Source organism: Periophthalmus magnuspinnatus, chromosome 11, assembly GCF_009829125.3.
Source record: "Periophthalmus magnuspinnatus isolate fPerMag1 chromosome 11, fPerMag1.2.pri, whole genome shotgun sequence".
Classification (NCBI taxonomy): domain Eukaryota; kingdom Metazoa; phylum Chordata; class Actinopteri; order Gobiiformes; family Gobiidae; genus Periophthalmus; species Periophthalmus magnuspinnatus.
In genome coordinates, this window is record NC_047136.2 from 11,393,886 (window position 1) to 11,399,739 (window position 5,854).

The following is a 5,854-nucleotide window of genomic DNA, read 5'->3' on the forward strand; positions in this document are numbered from 1 at the left end:
AAAATAGCTTCCTTGTTTTTGGTTAGATAAACAGGTTTTATCTTTGCTCAGAAGGTGGTTTTGGTGTTATGAAAGCTGTGAGGAAAACTAACCCATTTCTGCTTTAGATAATGAAGACTTTGGAGGTATGAAAATAAAGGGTGAGGCGTTTGTGTGCAGTAAAATGAATGGGATCTAGGCCAAGGTGACCAGATAGACAAAGGCAACAACACTGAGATAACGATATAACAATTTATCCAATGGGGTTTTCATCTTTCTTGGCAAGAGTTTGTTTAATGCCTCAAGCAAAATACAGAACATGTAAAAGAAAGGGCAGTAAATGAGGGTCTGCGATCTCTTAGCAACAAGAAAACATAATGAGGCTTGATCTCAGTATAAAACAAACATTCTAGGGTCTGTTGTTAGCCAAATATTGTGTTAGTGTCAATATGTCAATACCTATGTCAATATTCAGACACTAATTGTTACTAAAAAAAAAAAACAGTACAAAAAACGACTTTGGTTTAAACAGAACTAGTATAACTGTGAACTGCCCGCTTTTAGATCAGCCTTTTGAGTTACAGTAGAGAGTGAGTCAGTTGCCATTGGTAAATATTTGAAAACTTGTGAAGTACACTGTGCCAGAATGTTTTAAATAAAGATTTCAGTGTCAGTGATTTTCAAATGGAGAGAAACACCATGGACCATTTGGTCAAAGAGAGAAAAACGACTAGGAAACTGTAGATTTTTTTTTTTGTTTACACTGTTGTATGAATGTGTGTGTGAAAGGGTGAGGGGCTCCTTGATGTACAGTGCTTTGAGTGTGTTGAAGGTGGAAAAGTGCTATATAGCCGTAACCATGTGACCATTTACCATGACCATTTACATGACTTTTCTGGTAAAGAGTCTCCCACTTGCAGGTGACGCTACTATAGGCCAAGTAATAGGTCAGATCTCTGGAGAGGCAGTTCGACTCACAGCAAGAATGCATGTCTTCAGACTACTTTTATTCTATTAAGAAAACACCTGTCTGTTGTTCCATAGTGTGCCCTTTAAGTTAGCGACATTACAGTGTTCATTTTTTGGCTCGAGTTTTGAATTATATCCCAAGAAAAGCTTAAAAATTGACCTTAAAACGCTTCTGAAAAGACCTGAATTCAACCCACGGATACAGCATTATCAGCCTTGTCCCTTTTGGCTCTGATTCAGGTGGCTTGTTCCTTTGTTATCTCTTCTCAGGCCTCCACCCTCAGATACCTTCACCAACCATTATCTCTTATTGTCACGAAAACAGTCACGGCATCTTGTCTTCGCGATCCCTGGGGACTTTAAGGCCGTGACCGTAAAAACAGCTGTAACGCCAAAATGTGGTGCCAACCGTGCCTCCCCTCCACACACAGCTCCTCCTCAGTGCTTTCAAAAGGCAGGAGTCATAAATTTAGGATTTCGGGACAGGCGCTCTTAACCCCCCTGACCCCAAACAAAGACCACTCCTGCGTCACAAACACACAGATATGTCCTGTTTGAGGATCGTTCACAGGAGAAAGGTCTATGTAAATGTAGGAGGGTAGTGTGAAAGGGTGAGCGCCGCTGTAAATGTTTAAGGCTGTTCTGAGAAAACCAAGTAAACAGCACAGCCACAAAAGATAGGTGTTTGGAAGGAAAGCTCTTAACGCACTGACAGGGCAAAGCATGTAGAGAAAAAGCGTCTTAAAACTGAACGAACGTTTGACATACCAGATTTTAGATGGTGCACATACAGATCACAGAAGGGCAAGAACCAGGTGCATACACTGAGATGGAACGTAAGGAAAAATAGTAAGGTATGTAAGTATAAATTTTAGGTGTCTGTACTTTCTACTCCACTACATTTTTTTTAATGGGACTGAAGTATTTTTTTTTTTATTATTGTCATTTTTAACACATTCGAAGTCTGAGCAAAGCAAAATATACAAACAAAAACAGCTAGGAAAAAACTAGTGATTCAATTATTTTTGTCTGTTCAAGTCTGTATCAAAAACAATATATTTGAAGCTAGGGCCGGCCCAGACTAAGCAGCTGCTTAGGGCCCTGAGGCCCCCAAGAGCCCATACATTTATATTGAAAATAATATATCAAGTTTTATTGGAAACAGAGCTTGTGTGTTTACAGTAGCCTACATATCCCTCTCAAACAATTACATTTGTTTTATATCTATAGTAGCAAAGTATCTGCTGCTGCTATATTTGTTTTTGAGTCGGGCAGGGGTCAGGACAGCTATGTGTTTACACCGGTGCAAGGACACTACATAATGTAAATGTAAGCCCACTGTCACCAACTGGAACACATTAAAATCCACCAGAAACTTGTCTAGAATACTTGACCCCCCTTATATGTTTGTTTACTGTTCTTGTGACTATAGTAGTTGTGCCATTTTGGATGTTTGCAGTCTATAAATACAATTAGTCAAGGAGATGAGAGCAGAGTTATTATGTTGTCACCAATACCCCCTGAAAGCTAGGGCCGCCCTTTTTGAAGCCTTATAAGACCTAAAAATCTGCATGAAATACTTTTACTTTTTACTCTTTAAGTACATGTTTAAACTGATACTTTAATACTTTTACTTAAGTAGATGTTTACATGTGATACTTTTACTTTTATTTGAGTATTTCTTTGCTCTGGTATCTGTATTTTTAGTTACTGTTACAAAATTGAGTACTTCATCCACCACTGGGTATACATGTGTTGGTCCCATGAATGGAAAATGAAGAGGTGCATGTAAAGGAGGGCATCTGGGTAAAATACTGCTAACTCGATGGCACATAATAATTTGCTAGAGTCCTAAAAGAGAAAAACAGAATGGTATTAAATATTTATTTTACCCTGCACCGATTTACAGGTTTAAGAAGGAAATAAAGATGAAAATAATGGATCCGTCAACAATTAAGGCAAAAAACAAACAGCGGAAACACCAGTGGAAATAGGTCTGTATATTTTTGTATAATTTGCCATTTGGAAAGTGAAAAACAGAGGATTTGCTGTTGAGCACTGAACGAAAAACTGGCATCGTTAGTCTTAGCAAAAAGATTGTGGAAGGAACACCAGGACTGTGTGAATACAAAACAAAAAGCAAAGCTTATGTGATACTTCAAAGATCAGAATGTAATTTTAATTATGCAGCAAAGTGTTCAGACTAAACAAACAATTACCTTTTGAACAAAATCATCAAGACTCTGTAGTAACATAACATTTTTTCCATTCAACTTTAATCTTTATACTTTGGAGACAACGTAAGGCTAACAAAGTCGCAGTGGAAACAAGAAAACAAACACGATTTTTCAAGGACCAAGAACAGAGCAGAGTAAATTCATTACCAGAGACAACAACTCCGACTCCGGCTGTGTCATGCAAAGATAAACGTGGGTTTGCTAACAAGCTGGAAAGTGTGAACTGTCTGACTGAGTAAATTAAATAAAAAAGAGAAATAAACAAACTTTTGTTCTTCGTGTTTCAACCAAATAGAGGTAATTAAAAGTGCACCGTGTAACTTTTCTGGTGGAGAGCCTCTGCCACAAGCTTGTCCACAGTATGGTATTACACTTATCGCCATGGAGACTCTTATGACATGGGTGACATTATGAGGGCTAGTTAGGGGTCAGATCTGTGGAGAGGCAACCCTGCACACAGTAAGGATACATGTTTTTAAGGTATTCTAGCCAAAAAAACAAAACAATGAAACTGAGTAAATGCAAAATCGATACGTTTAATGCTATACTGTGGACTATTCCAGACAAAGCAGTGACATCTCATGGATACTGACCAGAAAACAAAAGTTGCGTAGTGCATCTTTAATGAAACACATCTAATAGATTCAAACTCTCCAAAGGATTCCCACTCACTGCTTACGAATGTGAAACTCCACTCAACAAATCCTGTTTTTGGCATACGCCTTAGTAACACAAAACTGCGTCTATGAGTCCCTATTGTACCTGCGTATTTTTTCATATCTTCTTAGCACGACAATAATAAAATGCTATCTAAAGCACGTTTGATTTGTGAGCCCATCTCAAGATAAGGCAATGATCCAATAAAATGACTATATAAAGCAGTAAAGGAACCATATATTCCCATAGAGAGACTCCACCAGCGTGAGGGGGCCAGCTGGACTATCTCCACATCTGACTCAGACCTCACTATCATCAGGACACATCATGATGCTCCCTGTGCGCCTGCTAGCATATGTTAACCCACTCCGCAGCAGCATTACTGATAGTGTCTGCCTTACAGGGCCGCTGGGAGCTACGCTAGCCTTATTGTAGCTATTTGTAGCATTTATAAGCTCCCAACAAGAGCCCCGAGTGCAGTAAGTATCAGAACATGTGTTTACGAGCGATTCCACGTCCTGACCTACGAGTGACATTTTAGCCTCATTACTTTTATGCGGCTCTGGGATTAACTGTGATGTTGTATTCCTGTGGCTGAGTGCCCGTAAAGCTCAGGGTGAGTGAGGGGGCAGAGGGGCAGACATAGGAGGAACACCTCAGTTTTAGGGCCAGTGTCAGAGGCCCAGATCCTGATAAGTGCTTGAGACTTAAAACCACCTATGTTTGATTATTACTGTGGAAGATCAGCTCTTAACGAAATGAAACGCTCCCCATCCCCATCCCGTATCTTTATAATCCCCTTTTTGTCCTCTCTATGAAGCCTAATTCATGGGAGCAGGTAAGTCGATTCATTCATTAAATTCAATTAAAGCTACTGAATGACTCTATCAACTTAAATGGTAGATGGTCACATTTTTATATAGCACTTTTCCATCAAGAGACCACTCACACATTCACACACACATCCACACACTCATACACCAGTGTACACAGACACTAGAGGCGAGGTGTGTTGCCCAAGGACACAACGACAGTATTCATCTGTGGGAGCTAGAATCGCACCGCCAACCTGTGGATCTGACCGTTCAACTAATGATGTTCATGCTGAGAGTGTGATTCAAACCGCTAACCTTCAGATCAGTGGACAAACACTCCAACTGAGCTACTGTCTCCCCTTACTACTTACTACTGCTCACTACTACTACCACTAGTACTGTTCCTGTTGGACAAAAAGGTGATGGTGTCTGCAACTTTGCTTTTTTTTTTTTTTTTTTTTTGTGATCAAATTTTTATTCAAGTATTGTTCTTAACTGCAGCTGTACAGATTAAAATCCAGCAAAATGTATATGTATATGCCCCCCACCCCTCCCCGATGGGCATATAGACAGAATAGAAAAATTAGCTAATAATAATAATAATAATAATAATAATAATAATAATAATAATAATAATAATAATAATAATAATAATAATAATAATAATAATAATAATGTTATGAATAATATAGAAAGTAAAATAATAAAAATAATCCCGTCCTGGTTTGAATTCCTTCCATACAGTAATTGCAAATTTCCTCCATCAAAAGACATCAGCAGAAATTGCAGTATATATATTCATTATGTACTATACAGAAAAAGAAACTGTGCATACATGTATTGTGTATCTCTTTTGAAATATACAGTTTGACAGAAGCATCCACGTAGTGCCAAAAAAAACAAATAAATAAAATAAATAATATAATATATTCAGATCTCGATTTTGGCTAGTAAGTTAGACCTGCAGAAAAAACTTTGCTACGTTTCATAAACAACTTTCATTTAAATGATTGAATTGTTGTGCTACAAACCCTAAAGACAAATACTGATGTGATATTGGCATATTCAACTGTAATGAAAACCAGATCTGAAGATGAGAACCACTTAAGAGCAAGGCAGGCATGAGGTCATAGTTTCTCTCTTCTCTTTGATTTGCTTAAAAACTTGCTAGAAAACTACAAATATAATCTCATAATA